This window comes from Gorilla gorilla, chromosome 23 (assembly GCF_029281585.2).
Source record: "Gorilla gorilla gorilla isolate KB3781 chromosome 23, NHGRI_mGorGor1-v2.1_pri, whole genome shotgun sequence".
Lineage (NCBI taxonomy): Eukaryota > Metazoa > Chordata > Mammalia > Primates > Hominidae > Gorilla > Gorilla gorilla.
In genome coordinates, this window is record NC_086018.1 from 16,157,399 (window position 1) to 16,174,058 (window position 16,660).

The 16,660-nt window shown below is 43.5% G+C and overlaps 1 long non-coding RNA gene across 1 annotated transcript; it reads right to left on the reverse strand.

Annotated features, from left to right (window-relative positions):
- Nucleotides 1–255: 255 nt before the first annotated feature.
- LOC129529559 (uncharacterized) lies at nt 256–16,603 on the reverse strand. The gene is made up of 3 exons (XR_008675109.2): nt 15,961–16,603; nt 8,362–8,444; nt 256–457 (listed from the first exon to the last, which is right to left on the reverse strand). It is a non-coding gene; the product is annotated as an uncharacterized lncRNA (long non-coding RNA).
- Nucleotides 16,604–16,660: the final 57 nt, after the last annotated feature.

Consider the following 16,660-nt stretch of genomic DNA (forward strand, 5'->3'; position numbering starts at 1 on the left):
TTTGTAAGTCTTTCCCCAGCATGGGATTGCCTAGAGACCTAAAATTGTAAAGCAAATTTGGTGAACACTAGGGAAAAGATGGGAATCAGAAAAGAGAATTGCACAATGGCCTTTGGCAGGGAGCTTGGTTTCCCTACTGGGCTGAACAACTAGATACCCTGGTCCTGGAATCCCAATGCAGCTCTCTTGGGACACTCTAAGTCATATTTACTTACCATGAAAAATTAATTTCATTGTTAAATATTTTACCGCAGGCATAGAAGAATCCATAGTTAACATAATGTCTAGTGAATCCTCTTTCACACTCCACCCCGATTTCTCAAATGCGTTTCTTGGCTCTCTCTCGTTTGAGAGCGTGGGTATCCACACGCACCCCCTGCTCCAGTTCCAAATTCTCAGCAAGAGCGACACACCTCCAGTCTTCTGACAGAAATCAACTTAGGTTCCAGAAATGAAGCTACCGAGGAAGAAGACACTATGTTTATTTTCTGTGAACTTGCAGACTCTATCAGCAATTTTATCTGGCTCCAGTACTCTGAGTTTTTAAGGATCACCGGGCCAGGGCTGGGCATGGTGGCTCGCACCTGTAATTCCAGCACTTTGGGAGGCCAAGGCAAATGGATCGCTTTAGCTCAGGAGTTTGGGATCAGCCTGGGTAACATGGTGAAATCTTGTCTCTATTTAAAGAAAAATAAAGTAAAAGCAGACCCCAGGGGCACTGCCTTTTCTATTAGAATGCAAATATGCTAAAGGGATTGAAAACTTCCCTTTTTGTGAGTCCAAACTAGCCACATTTTTTTTTTTTTTTTTTTTTTTTTGAGATGGAGTGTCGCTCTGTCACCCAGGCTGGAGTGCAGTGGCGTGATCTCGGCTCACTGCAACCTCTGCCTCCCAGGTTCAAGTGAGTCTCCTGCCTCAGCCTCCCCAGTAGCTGTGATTACAGGCACGCACCACCACAACCGGCTAATTTTTGTATTTTTAGTAGAGACAGGGTTTCACCATGTTGGCCAGGCTGGTCTCGAACCTGGCCAGACTTCAGGTGATCTGCCCACCTTGGCCTCCCAAAGAGCTGGGATTACAGGCGTGAGCCACTGTGCCCAGCCCACAATTTTTTTAAAGTACCGTAATTAACTTTTTAAAAGGCTTTGTGGCAAATTTATGTTGTCCACTTTAGGGATGAGGAGAGTGAGAGGGTGAGTGGGGCAAAAGGAGAGGATATTGATACTGAGAGAAATGAAATTTCATAGTGTGTAGGGCAGCCTTCTTCCCTCATGCATTGGAATCCTCAAGAGTAAAGGTGAGTCCTCACACAGCCATATCTTTTTTCATGAATATGCAGTATGGAACCTCTCATGGGACCTTCTATACACTGCATTTGGAGCTTAGAAACTAAAGCCTCAGGTGTGAGACTGCTTGTTAAGCTCATGGTCAATGAGTCAGAAGATGGTGTTACCAAGCATGCTCCATGGTCTTGCAGTGGGGGGGAAAGAAAAATACAGAAAATGATTTTCCTTATAAATTGCAACACAAAAATCACTGGTAAAATGTTAATAAACAGAATCCGTACCATACTGAAAAAATATAGCACAAGCCTGGGTGACATAATGAGATCCTGTCTCTAAAAATACCAAAACCAATCAACTTAGCTGGGCCTGGTGGCATGCACCTGTGGTCCCAGCTGCTTGGGAAGCTGAGGCAGGTGGATTGCTTGAGCCCAGGAGTTTGAGGCCAGCCAGGGCAACATAGTGAGACCACAACTCTAAAAGAAAATACTACGGCACAACTAAGAAGGGTTTATTCTAGGAATTCAACCATGGTTCAATATTAGAAACTTCATCTGTTTCTCCAGATATCTTAGCATCTTGGAGAAACGTTAGAGACACTGAATAAGGTCAAGAATAAGGCGAGGATGAAGGATGCATAGTACTGCTGCTACTGTTTCAATTGCACTGGAAATATAAGCTAATGCAATTAGAGAAGAAAAAATAATTAAAAGAATAATAATTAGAAAGGGAGATGAAAAATTATCTCTATATGTAGATGATATGATGGAACATGGAAAATCCTGCAGAATTAATGGTAAGACTAATTTAAACAAAATGTAGCTTTCAGGCTGGGCGCAGCGGCTCATGCCTGTAATCCCAGCACTTTGGGAGGCTGAGGCAGGCGGATCACTTGAGGTCAGGAGTTCGACACCAGCCTGGCCAACATGGTGAAACCCCGTCTCTATCAAAAAGATAAAAAATTAGCTGGGCGTGGTGGCATATACCTGTAATCCCAGCTACTCGGGAGGCTGAGGCAGCAGAATGACTTGAACCCCGGAGGCAGAGGTTGCAGTGAGCTGAGATCGCGCCACTGCACTCCAGCCTGGGCGACAGAGCAAGATTCCATATCAAAAAAAAAAAAAAAAAAAAAAAAAAGGTAGCCTTCATCTTATAAACATATAACCAGTCCAGATAGGATATAGTGGAAGAGAAAAAGAGAAAACCTCTATTAACAATAACAATGAAATAGTTAGATACTTAACAATAACAATTTAGAAAATGTTAGAAGCCTTTATGAGAAAAATTTTAAACTCAAAGACAAAGTAGATGAGCAAATTTAATGACATTCCTTATATCTCTCAACAAAATAAACATGTTATTTTCCCTTAATTTATAAATGTAATGCAACCTAATATAAATGCCCACAACCTTTTCTTAAAACCTTTCATTGCAAAATAATGATAATAGGAAGTTGCAAAAATAGTAGAGAGAGGTTGAGAGTACCCTTAACCCAGTTTTCTCTAATGACTACATTTTTACAGAATATCAAAACCAGGAAAGTAACGTTGACATAAAGTGTGTGTGTACCTCTATGAAGTTTTATGAAGTACAGAGAGGTCGAGAGTACCCTTAACCCAGTTTTAATGTTTGTATGGAGTATCTTTTTTTCAGTTTTATTATCAACCTTTTTATATCATTATATTCAAAATTTCTTAGGAAATACTTTTGAAAGTATTTCTTAGGAAATTTTTCTTTTTTTTTTGTCAAGGTCTCACTCTCTCGCCCAGCCTGGAGTGCAGTGGCACAATCAGATCACTGAAGCCTTGAGCTCCTGGCCTCAAGCAATCCTCCTGCCTCATTTTCCTAAGTAGCTGGGGCTACAGGTGTCTGCCACCACACCTGGCTAAATTTAAAAAAAAAATTGGCCAGGTGCGGTGGCTCACCCCTGTAATCCCAGCACTTTGGGAGGCTGAGGCGGGCAGATCACGAGGTCAGGAGATCGAGACAATCCGGGCTAACACGGTGAAACCCCGTCTCTACTAAAAAATACAAAAAATTAGCTGGGTGTGGTGGCGGGCGCCTGTAGTCCCAGCTACTCGGGAGGCTGAGGCAAGAGAATGGCGTGAACCCGGGAGGCGGAGCTTGCAGTGAGCGGAGATCGCGCCACTGCACTCCAGCCTGGGTGACAGAGCGAGACTCCGTCTCAAAAAAAAAAAAAGAAAAAAAAACAACAAAAAAAAGAGTCACACCAACACATGTTCTGATCCACCTGAGGCAAAAGGAGCCCCTGTGGAGCCCAGCACGTCTGTGTGGGAGGAACCGCCTGGAGGAGCAGAGAGCAAAGCAAAGGGGCTTGGGGCAGAACACGACGGGAGTGGCAGGAGCAGCCAGCGGGAAGCCAGGGAGAGGGTTTGGAGATCAGCCAGTCGCGGGCAGGGGTAGGCAAAACCTGTAGGTTCCTGTGGACGCCCTGGAATTGTGCAGTTACTTCTGAGTGAGGCATGAAACCAGTGAGTTCTGAGGAGACAACTAACGCTGCAATTTAATTTCCAGTTAACCTGTGGAGCTTCAGAAGCTCTCACTCACAACTGGGATATTAACAAGGTCGGATCCGGAGGGAAGTCCCTCAGCACACAGAGCATGAAGTGTGCACCCCCCCATGCAGCAAGTCCACGCTCGCTCAGAGATGGAGGGAAATAGGTAGGAGGAAGTCCTCACTGGGAACATTGTATGGGCTGCAACCTGGCTGCTCAAAACAAGGTTTATAACTGAAGTGTAGTTTACACAATGCTGACCTGTTGGAAGTAATGGAAGAGGTTCATATGCACACATGGATAAAATTAAATGTTTAAGTCTGAGTTTAAATCTTACAAAAAATAAAACATAAACCAGATGAGGCCTAAAGAGGAAAAATTATTTACTTAAAAAATGCAGGCCGGGCACGGTGGCTCAAGCCTGTAATCCCAGCACTTTGGGAGGCCGAGGTGGGCAGATCACGAGGTCAGGAGATCGAGACCATCCTGGCTAACACAGTGAAACCCTGTCTCTACTAAAAACACAAAAAATTAGCCGAGCATGGTGGCAGGCGCCTGTAGTCCCAGCTTGTCCGGAGGCTGAGGCAGGAGAATGGCGTGAACCCAGGAGGCGGAGCTTGCAGTGAGCCGGGATGGCGCCACTGTGCTCCAGCCTGGGCAACAGAGCGAGACTCCATCTCAAAAAAAAAAAAAAAAAAAAAAAAAAAAATGTGTAGGGACCAAGTCTTGCTAAGGGAGGAGACCACCCCTCATATTGTCTTATGCCCAATTTCTGCCCCCAAAGAAAGAAAAAGTAAAAATGAAATCCACAAGCAGACAGCCCGGCATCACACCCTGGGCCTGGTAGTTAAAGATCGACCCCTGACCTAATCAGTTATATTATCTATAGATTACAGACATTGTATAGAAAAGCAGTGTGGAAATCCCTATCCTGTTTTGTTCCCATCTAATTACTGGTGCATGCAGCCCCCAGTCACGTACCCCCTGCTTGCTCAATCGATCAAGACCCTCTCACGTGCACCCCCTTAGAGTTGTGAGCGCTTAAAAGGTACAGGAATTGCTCACTCGGAGAGCTCTGCTCTTGAGACAGGAGTCTTGCCAATGCCCCCCGCCGAATAAACCCCTTCCTTATTTAACTCGGTGTCTGAGTTTTGTCTGCGGCTCGTCCTGCTACATTGCTATGGTTGCCCAGGTTGGTCTCCAACTCCTGGGCTCCCTCCTACCTCAGCGTCCAGTGTGAGCCACTATGCTTGCTGTTGGTTCTATTTTTTTAAAAAACAAACAAAAACAAACAAAAAACACCTACTCTGCCAATCTGTCTTTTTATTATTTTATTTCTATTTGACTTCAAAATTTTTATGGATGTGGCAAATACGTTTGCCTCAGTATCATTAAATTGTAAAAACTAGATTTACAAAAAGATATATATATTAAAAAAACCAGTGTAGTGGCTATTTTAGACTGTGGAATTATAAGTAATTTCCCCCTTTACATGTTTTATATTTTTCAGTTTTTCTACAGTGAATATATACTGCTTTATATTAAGGAAATGTTTATGTTAAGAATACTCAGTAGGCTACAGTTTCAAGATGAATTTTGTGGCCTGAAAGCTGGGGCTGTTGCTAATATTGTAAGGCCTTTGGCTTCCATTTGCTGTGAGATGTGGTACCAGTGGAAGGTTGTGAGCAGAGAAGTGACATTATCTGGCCTAGGTTTATAAATACCTGCTGATTTATTTATTTAGAGATGGAGTCTCACTCTGTCACCCAGGCTGCAGTGCAGTGGAGCAATCTCAGCTCACTGCAACCTTCACCTCCTGGGTTCAAGTGATTCTCCTGCCTCAGCCTCCTGAGTAGCTGGGATTACAGCCACCTGCCACGATGCCCAGCTAATTTTTGTATTTTTAGTAGAGATGGGGTTTCACCACGTTGGCCCACCTGGTCTTGAACTCTGGACCTCAAGTGATCTACACACCTCAGCCTCCCAAAGTGCTGGGATTACAGGCGTGAGCCACTGAGCCCGGCCGTATGCAGTTTTGTTATATGCATAGATTACATAGTGGTCAAGTCAGGGCTTTTAGGGTATCCATTACCCACATAATGCGCATTGTACCCAATTAGGAATTACCTATCATATGACCCCCTCATACTCCTTCACCCTTCCAAGTCTTCATTGTGTGTCACCCCAATCTCTGTGTTCATGTGTACACAATTTTTAGCACCCACTTATGAGTGAAAACAGGTGATATTTGACTTTGTGTGCCTGGCTTGTTTCACTCACTATCTTTTTCTTAGTGTATTTAGACTGTTTATATTTAATGTAATTACCTGTATATTAAGTCTTAGGTCTTCCATAGAATTTTTTTGTTATCTTTGTTTCCTCTGTTCTTGGTTTCTCTGTTTTCTTTTTCATACTTTCCTTTGGGTTACTAGCACCTTTTTAGAATTCCATTTTGATATGTCTATAGTGATTTAGTGTGTATCTCTTTGTGTAAATTATTTAATAGCTGCTCTACATATTACATTATATTGATATCTCAGTCTACTAGTGTTGACATTTTACCAGTTTGACTGAAGCATAGAAACCTTACAATTCTTTTAAGTCGTTTTACCCTCTCTCACTTACAATTATCTTAATAATTCTTCTACATACTTCAATAACCATGTTAGACAATGTTAAAACTTTTGCTTGGACAAAGATACTCTCGAAAACTCAGCAGAAGAAATGTCTAGTGTATTTATCTATATTTTTACTCTTTCTGTTGTTCTGTGTTCCTCCCTGATGTTCTAAGACTTATCATTTCCTTTCTATTTCAAGAATTTCCTTTAGCCATTTTTTTAATGGTAGGTCTGCTGGTGACAAATTCTTAGTAGTTCTTCATCTGAGATTGCCCTGATATCCCTTCCATTTTTGAAGGCTGTTTTCACTGGATAATAGAATTCTCGATTGACAGTGCTTTTCTTTCAGCACTTGGAAAATACTGTGTCACTTCCTTCTGGTCTCTGTGATTTCGGAGGAGAAATATGCCGTCATTTAAAAATTGCTTTTCCCGGCAGGGCATGGTGGCTCACGCCTGTAATCCCAGCGCTTTGGGAGGCCGAGGTGGGCGGATCATGAGATCAAGAGATTGAGACCATCCTGGCCAACACAGTGAAACCCCATCTCTACTAAAAATACAAAAATTAACTGGGCATGGTGGTGCGCGCCTGTAGTCCCAGCTACTCTGGAGGCTGAGGGAGGAGAATCGCTTGAACTCGGGAGGCAGAGGTGGCAGTGAGCCGAGATTGCACCACTGCACTCCAGCCTGACAAAAGAGCGAGACTCTATCTCAAAAAAAAAAAAAAAAAAATTGCTTTTCCCTTATAAATATGGTAGAATTTCTGTCTTGCTGTTTTTAATACTTTTTTCTTTGCCTTTAGTTTTCAGACGTTTGATTATGATATATATATTGATATAGATTGCCTCAGACTTGTTAGGAGTTTATTCGGTTTAGGCTATGTCTTTTGCAATTTTTGGAAAATCTTGAGCCATCATATTTTTGAATATTTTTCAGCTTCATGCTTTTTTCTCTTTTTTGGGGGGACTTTGATGACATGATGTTAAATCTTTCATCACAGTCACACAGGTTACTGAGGCTCTGCTAATTTTTTTCAGTCTATTTTCTCTCTGCAGTTAATATTGAGTAATTTCTATTATTTAATTTCAAGTCTCCTGACTCTCTTCTCTGTTATCGCCACTCTTTGACCCTACCCTGTGATTTTTTTTCCTCTTTAACCTTTAGCCTGACCTGACAATGTTTTTCTTTTTTAATAAGTTTCTTTTAGTGCTAATTTTTTTTTTTTTTTTTTTTTGAGACGGAGTCTTGCTCTGTCGCCCAGGCTGGAGAGCAGTGGTACTGAGAGGCAAAGCCAGCTGGGCTTCTGGGTTGGGTGGGAACTTGGAGAACTTTTCTGTCTAGCTAAAAAGGATTGTAAATGCACCAATCAGCTCTCTGTGTCCAGCTAAAGGTTTGTAAACACACCAATCAGCACTCTGTAAAAACGCACCAATCAGCGCTCTGTGTCTAGCTAATCAGGTGGGGACCTGGAGAACTTTTCTGTCTAGCTAAAGGATTGTAAATGCACCAATCAGCGCTCTGTCTAGCTAAAGGTTTGTAAACACACCAATCAGCACTCTGTAAAAACACACCAATCAGTACTCTGTGTTAGCTAAAGGTTTGTAAAGGGACCAATCAGCACTCTGTAAAAATGGACCAATCAGCGCTCTGTAAAATGGACCAATCAGCAGGATGTGGGTGGGGCCAAATAACGGAATAAAAGCTGGCCACCTGCGCCGGAGGAGGCAACCCGCTGGGGTACTCTTACATGCTGTGGAGGCTTTGTTCTTTTGCTCTTTGCAGTAAATCTTGCTGTTGCTCATTTTTTGGGTCTGTACTACCTTTATGAGCTGTAGCACTCAGCGTGAAGGTCTGCAGCTTCACTCCTCAAGTCAGCAATACCACGAACCCCCCTGGAGGAACAAACAACTCCCAACGTGCCACCTTTAAGAGCTGTAACACTCACTGCGAAGGTCTGCGGCTTTACTCCTGAAGTCAGTGAGACCACGAACCCACCAGAAGGAAGAAACTCCAGGTACCTGTGAACATCTGAAGGAACAAACGCCAGACACACCAGCTTTAAGAACTGTAACACTCACTGCGAGGGTCCCAGCTTCATTCTTGAAGTCAGCGAGACCAGGAACCCACCAGAAGGAACCAATTCCAGACACAGTACAATCTCAGCTTACTGCAACCTCTGCCTCCTGGGTTCAAGCGATTCTCTTGCCTCAGCTTCCCAAGTAGCTAGGATTACAGGCATGCACCACTGTGCCCAGCTAATTTTTTTTTTTTTTTTTTTGTATTTTTAGTAGAGACGGGATTTCACCATGTTGGCCAGGTTGATCTTGAACTCCTGACCTCAGGTGCTCCACCCGCCTTGGCCTCCCAAAGTGCCGGGATTATAGGCATGAGCCACTGTGCCTGCCCTGGAATCTGATTCTTGCAGAGCTGTTGTTGATTTCACTACATTTGTCAGAAATCTTCTAAGCTGGGAAGGGGGAGGGAAAAAAAAAGAATCGTCTACGCTTCTTTACAGCAAAGGAAATAACAGGGAAGGGACAACCTACAGAATGGGAAAATATTTGCGAACTTGCATCTGACAAAGGATTAGTTACCTATATATAAACTGTATAAGAACCTCAAATAACTCAATAGTAAGGAAACAATCTGATTCAAAATGGGCAAATGGGCCAGGTGCGGTGGCTCAGGCATGTAATCCCAGCACTCTGGGAGGCTGAGGCGGGCGGATCATGAGGTCAGGAGATCGATACCATCCTAGCTAACACGGTGAAACCCCATCTCTACTAAAAATACAAAAAATTAGCCGGGTGTGGTGGTGGTCGCCTGTAGTTCCAGCTACTCGGGAGGCTGAGGCAGGAGAATGGCGTGAACCAGGAGGCAGAGGTTGCAGTGGGCCGAGATGTGCCACTGCACTCCAGCCTGGGTGACAGAGTGAGACTCCATCTCAAAAACAAAACAAAAATAGGGCAAATGATCTGAAAAAGATTTTCATTTTCTCAAAGGAAGACATACTAATGGCCATCAGGTATATAAGTAAATGCTCAACATCACTAAGCATCAGAGAAATGCAACTGAAACCACAATAATAGGTATCATCTCACCTCAGTTAAAATGGCTATTATCAAAAAGACAGAAAATAACAAATTCTGGGGAGGATGTGGAGAAAAGGAAACCCTCGTACACTGTTGGTGGAAATGAAAATTCGTACAACCATTGTGGAAAACAGTATGGAGGTTTCTCAAAAAATTGAAACTAGAACTACCATATGATCTAGCAATCCCACTGCTGGGTATACACCCAAAAGAAAGCAAATCAGTATATTGAAGAGATATCTGCACTCCCATGTTTACTGCAGGACTAGTCACAATAGCCAAGATATGGAATCAATCCAAGTGTCCATCAACAGATGAATGGATAAAAAATGTGCTAGATAAGGCCGGGCGCGGTGGCTCACGCCTGTAATCCCACCACTTTGGGAGGCCAAGGCAGGCGAATCATGAGGTCAGGAGATCGAGACCATCCTGGCTAACATGGTGAAACCCTGTCTCTACTAAAAATACAAAAAATTAGCCGGGCGTGGTGGCAGGTGCCTGTAGTCTCAGCTACTCGGGAGGCTGAGGCAGGAGAATGGCGTGAACCCGGGAGGCGGAGCTTGCAGTGAGCCAAGATCACGCTACTGCACTCCAGCCTGGGTGACAGAGCGAGACTTTGTCTCAAAAAAAAAAAAAAAATGTGCTAGATATACACAGTGGAATACTATTTAGTCATAAAAAGAATGAAATCCTGTCAGTTGTAGCAACATGGATGAAATCAGAGGACATTACATTAAGTGAAATAAGCTAGGCACAGAAAGATACATATCCCACCTTCTCACTCCTATGTGGGAGCTAAAAACCTTGATTTCAGGGAGGTGGAGAGTAGAATGATGACTACCAGAGGCTGGCAAGCAATAGGAGGGAGGGAAGGATGAAAAGAGGTTGGTTATGGGTACAAAGATAGTTAGATAGAGGGAATGATAGTACTGTACAGTGATAATAGTTAACAATAATTTATTGTATATTTCAAAATAGCTAGAAGAGAAGATTTGGAATGTTCCCAGTACAAAGAAATAATAAACGTTTGAGGTGATGAATACCTTCATCACCCTGATTTGATCATTGCACATTGTATGCATGTATCAAAGTATCACATGTAACACATAAATATGTACAATTACTATGTATCTATAAAAATAAGAAACAAAGGAAAACAGTTGCTGTATAAACAATATTGGGATAACTGTCAAAATTTAAATATTGAATATATTATATATGGGAAAATTGTACGAATATGAAATTATCTGAATTTGGTAATAATTGCACTGGGGTTATGTATGAAAACATCTTTGATCCTATGAGGTTCATATTGAATTATTTAGAGCTGAAGAATGTCGATCTCTTCAATTTTCTCTCAAGTAGTCCAGCAAAAGAAAAAAAGTGATTGTGTAAATATATACACATATATACTGTGTACTCACACATACACATAGATGTGTGTGTATGAGAGAGAAAATTAGTGAAGGAAGGCTCACTAGGTTGTTATAATATTTGTGTAACTTTTCTTTATGTTTAACATTTCTTTTCTAATATAAAATATTTAATTTTGAATGGTTCTCCATTAAGGCAACAAATTGCCAGAGGATAGGGAGTGCCTGGGAAAGGTGACAGATGCCAAGTCACATTCTGTTTGAGTTGCACCCTGAAACCCATGCCAGGAAAATGAAATGTGGAGTTCTGTTTGACTGCTTCCACTCAACAGCTCCCTCTCCTCAGGAGAATGCATGTTCCCAAAACAATACTGAGAAGGAGGTTCAATGTTTAATTCATCTTAAAAATTATTTTTTATATTTGGAAGCATGCAAAATACAGTAAAATTTACAATAAAAAGCATCCTGACAAAATGCAGAGAAGAAAATAGGCAGGAGAAAGTTGTGGAAAGGGACTGAGCAGAGGTCACATGAAACCACGCGTTTGTAGAGAATGTGTTTTGTAAAGGAGTACTACTTTTTCAGACATCGGTTCTGTTTTCTTTTTTTAAAAAAAATCACTTGCTTTTTTTTTTTTTTTTTTTTTTTTTTTTGAGATAGACTCTTGCTCTGTCGCCAGACTGGAGAGCAGTGGAGCGATCTCGGTTCACTGCAACCTCCGCCTCCCAGGTTCAAGCGATTCTCCTGCCTCAGCCTCCCGAGTAGCTGGTTCTACAGGTGCACACACCACCATATCTAGCTAATTTTTGTATTTTTAGTAGAGACGAGGTTTCACTATGTTGGCCAGGATGGTCTCGATCTCTTGACCTCACGATCCACCTGCCTCGGCCTCCCAAAGTGCTGGGATTACAGGCGTGAGCCATTATGCCCGGCCACATCACTTGCCCTTAACCCATGCAACAAACCCTGTCCTTTCCCCAGGACAAAAATTCTTGTCAGTTTCTATAAATTGTTCCTCACATTGGGCAAATAGCTTTTTTCTAAATAGCTTTCCATTTTGAGGGGAACTAGATTATCGCATTAAAGTTAGCCAACATCTTCCTCTGTGACCAGGTTTTTAGACAGAATTTTAAAGTGAGGTAGGTAGGTGTGGCCTTTTGCCTCATACTTCTTTATTTTATTTTTTTTTAAAGGGAAAAAGAGTAAGAAATTCAGATGATGAGAATTCCAGGGACACTGAAAGTATCCCAAATTGGCAGAAATACTGTGTAAACTACAGAAAATGCTTCTCAGGGCCCACACTTTCTTCTGAAACAAATATTACACAATTTCATTATAAACTCTTTCGCGCATGATTTTGAGAAATCTTTCCACCAATGCTTTCAAAAAGCACAATCTGTCTTAATAAAAAACTACTACCTGGTAATATTATTTTACATTTTAAAATTGTGAAACAATATTAAGCCTACAGAAAAGTTGCAAGTATAGTCCAAAGAACTTCCTTCTTGAACTATTTGAGAGTCAGTTTTCCACGTGACATTGCATTTCTCCCAAATCCCCACCTGTGAAGTTACCACCACCTAACCCTCAGACCCCATTCAAGCTTCACCCGTTGTGCCAATATTGTCCTTTACAGCCAAAGGATCCAGTTGGGGATCTCCTGTTCATCTGTGACCTCTTTGGTCTCTGCCAGTCTGGAGCCGTTCCTCAAAGCTGTCTTTGATTTTCATGAATCGTTTGAAGATGGCAGGCCAGCTGATCTGCAGAATGCCCCTCAATTTGGGTTGGCCAGGACCTGCGTCCTGGAGAAGGGGTTCCAGTTACTGACCTTCTACGGGAACAGCACAGAAGTGATACCGCGCTGGCTCCACTCTGTCCTCTGGTGGCACGCAATTCCAGTGTTCCCCGCACTGATGACTTTCTTGTACTGAATATTTACATTAACTACATTCTTTATAGTTATAATGTAATATTACATATGAGACCATGGGGTTCATCTGATTAGGTCCGCCCAATTTAGCCTGCCCTGCTTGCTTTGGGTCACTTGCTTTTGTTATTTTTTTTCTGTGAAGCTGAAGGCCGCGCCACTGAGCGCTGTAACTTAACCTTGCCGGCTTCCTTACAGATAACATGTATGTCACTACTGTCATGATTGTTCAAATTGTTTTTAAGGAACTTGGGGCAGCTCCTGCCTAGTTCAAACCAGTTGAGACCGTGAGCTTTCAAGTAGGCTTGTGCAAAAAAAAGAAGTGGCCTTTTGACATCAGAGGCCCCAAACGACACCCTCAGATCACTCTAAGGCTGTCATTTTTTGAACATGTGTCCTGTTGAAGTGCCACGAACCCTGACTATGCTTGCACTGGTCACCGACTGCCTCATTTTCCCCCACTGCCAATCACCTTTGCCCATCCCTTACACCACCCTGCTTCTCTCACCGGTAAAAATCCGTAAGACTTATCTTTGGGGAGGAAGATTTGAGAGCTGTTCTCCTGCCTCGTCACTGGGCTGCCTTGCGAATAAATCTTTCCTCTTTTGCAAAACCTGTCACAGTGATGGATTTATGGCATGCGGGCAGAATGAACCTGGTCAGTATCACATGTATGTAATAATGGTAATTAATAATATGTATTTTGTGGGAAAGTACTTTGAAACTGTGTAAATATCCTGTTTCTCATCAAACTTTTAATTTATTCAGTATCTACTTTTATTGGTATGAAGTGTGGCTTCCCATTTTATTTAACAGGTCGAAATGTTACTATCATCATTTCAGACCAGGCGCGGTGGCTCATGCCTGTAATCCCAGCACTTTGGGAGGCTGAGGCAGGAGGATCACAAGGTCAGGAGATCGAGACCATCCTGGCTAACACGGTGAAACCCCATCTCTACTCAAAATACAAAAAATTAGCTGGGCGTGGTGGCGGGTGCCTGTAGTCCCAGCTACTCGGGAGGCTGAGGCAGGAGAATGGTGTGAACCCAGGAGGCGGAGCTTGCAGTGAGCCAAGATAGTGCCACCGCACTCCAGCCTGGGCAACAGAGCGAGACTCCGTCTCAAAAACAAAAACAAAACAAAACAAATCATCATTTCTTTTAATGCTCAAGTTGTTCCAAATTTGGCCAGTGGGAGCGTGGTCTTGGAGCTGGCTTCTGCATCGTTTTGAAACATCCCCATCATTCTTGGAGCATTCCCTTACTTGCTGGCAGAACAAGATGTCCTAGGCTCATCTTGTACTTTCTCTGCCTTAACACCAGAAACAGCCATTTCTCCAAGCAACATTGGTTCCTTTTACTAGAGAATGGGAATTAGAAACCAAGATCTGGGTGCAAGATGTACTATTAGGGTGTCACTGTTCCCAGGCCCCCTACAGACCAAGTCAGGGGATGTATGCATGTATACACATGTTTACCTCCACATGTACTTCTTTTTTTTTTTTTTTTTTTTTTGATAGGGGATCTCGCTCTGTCGCCAGGCTAGAGTGCAATGATGCGATCTTGGCTCACTGCAACCTCTGCCTCCCGGGTTCAAGTGATTATCCTGCCTCAGCCTTCCGAGTAGCTGGGACTACAGGCGTGTGCCACCACACCCAGCTAATTTTTTTGTATTTTTAGTAAAGACTGGGTTTCACCGTGTTAGCCAGGGTGGTCTCAATCTCCTGACCTCGTGATCCACCCGCCTTGTACTTCTTTATCTATCTGTGTATACATACTGAAAATCATGGATCCACACTGCTAAGTCCAATTCCAGTTCAACACTAGTGGGCTCATTCTCCCTTTCCTTATTTGTAACTCCTATCTCTGACAGTTTCAACTCTGGCTCCAATTATCCTTAATACATTCAGTTACCTGGTCATCCCCCTGTATGTAACTAATCTGTCATCTCCACCAGCACCCTGCCCTCCCTGGACACCACACACTGGGCCACTCCAATACCGGGATGTGCCACATCCTCAAATTGCTTGGGCTGTGACCCTGGGCCAGGCTGCACCAGCACCCATTTGTGTCTGACACTGTGCTGGGCAGCCCCACTGTGCTGCCACCCTCCTCAACCTGCTCCGGTCCAGCACCCTGCTTGGGCCACTGTGGAACATACTACACAAACGCCCACTTTGCTTGACACACCTGATGGCCTTAGCACGAAATTGTTCAGGAGGGTACCATGAAGGACGGAAGGAAGAGCCCCATAGAAGTGTAATGGATCCTTACATTATATAGTCCAGCCTCCACCCCGAGGTTCACCCTTGTCCATTCTGCACTGGGGCAGCAACACCAATTACTTTGCTCCACCGACCTACCAAGATTCAGATAGAATCATTGGATTGACTATTAATAGTTTTCTGCTGATAGTTGCTGCAAGCAACTATAGCTTGCTCCTTAGCCTTCTACCTATTTGCTGTATTTAGCATATTTTATCAAATTTTGCAACCTCCTCTCCTCATTGCCCTCACTTGAGTTTTTGAGGTTCCTGTTTGTGGACAAGACTTACCAGATGTATGAAGCTGGTTATATAACTGATTGGTCAGCAAATATAATGAGGACGGACCCTGCGCTCACCACCGTGTACCTGTGTAAACACCGTACTGCGCACAGTCCACCAGCCTTCCAGGGAGAACGTGCTGCACCGTGCGCGACACTGCCTCCGTTCCAGCAGCAATCTAAGCCGAGTCTGGGCTGACGATGGACGTGTGGATAGCCTGTATGTGTATATCTCTGCTCATGCTTCTAACACACATCCACCCTATTATGGACACGTTTATACATCTTCATGCCATGGTATTTTGTACCTTACTGCAGACCCTACCAACGCTTCAGTGAGGTCCTGGCAGCTTTGGGTTTTTGGAGGCTATTTGTCCATTGCTGCGGGGACGGCTTTCAGAAAGAATGATCGCTTTGGGGGAATTGTACCCTGCTTTCCTGCGCAAATTCCAGCGGCTGGAGTTTGAGGCCCCTAGCAGATAACCCTTCTGCCCCTACCCCCATGAGTCTACATACAAGAAATACATCTCTAAAGAGGTAATAAGCCTTTCCGGTGTGCATGTTACAGATCTCTTAACCTTATATATACACAGATGGTCCATCACTTACCGTGGTTTCACTTACGATGTTTCGACTTCATGATGGGTTCACTGGGACTTGACCCCATTTTTTTTTTTTTTTTTAGGCGGAGTCTTGCTCTTGTCGATCTCTGCTCACTGCAACCTCCGCTTCCTGGGTTCAAGTTATTCTCCTGCCTCAGCCTCTTGAGTAGCTGGGATTAAGCGCCACCACGCCCAGCTAATTTTTGTACTTTTAGTAGAGATGGGGTTTCACTATGTTGGTCAGGCTGGTCTCGAACTCCTGACCTCAGGTGATCCGCCTGCCTCAGCATCCCAAAGTGCTGGGATTACAGGTGTGAGCCACCGCGCCCCCTGACCCCTTCTTAAGTGGAGAAATATCTGTATCTGCATGCCCACAGGGGAGCTCCTAATTACACCATGTGCCGCATCCAAGCCACAGGCCGGTGATGTGAAGACACCCGATCCAAGAAATACAATAGCGTTAAGAAAGAAAAAAATGCTGCCATGGATACTACCAAACGCCAAATGACTCTAACACGTAGGCTAATTGCAAGGACCTTAAAATCGCAAATAAAAAGGCGCCTGTAGGTCGGGCGCGGTGGCCCACACCTGTAATCCCAGCACTTTAGGAGGCGGGCGGATCACCTGAGACCAGCCTGGCCAGCATGGCGGAACCCCATCGCTACTAAAATACAAAAATTAGCCAGGAGTGGTGGCGCATGCCTGTA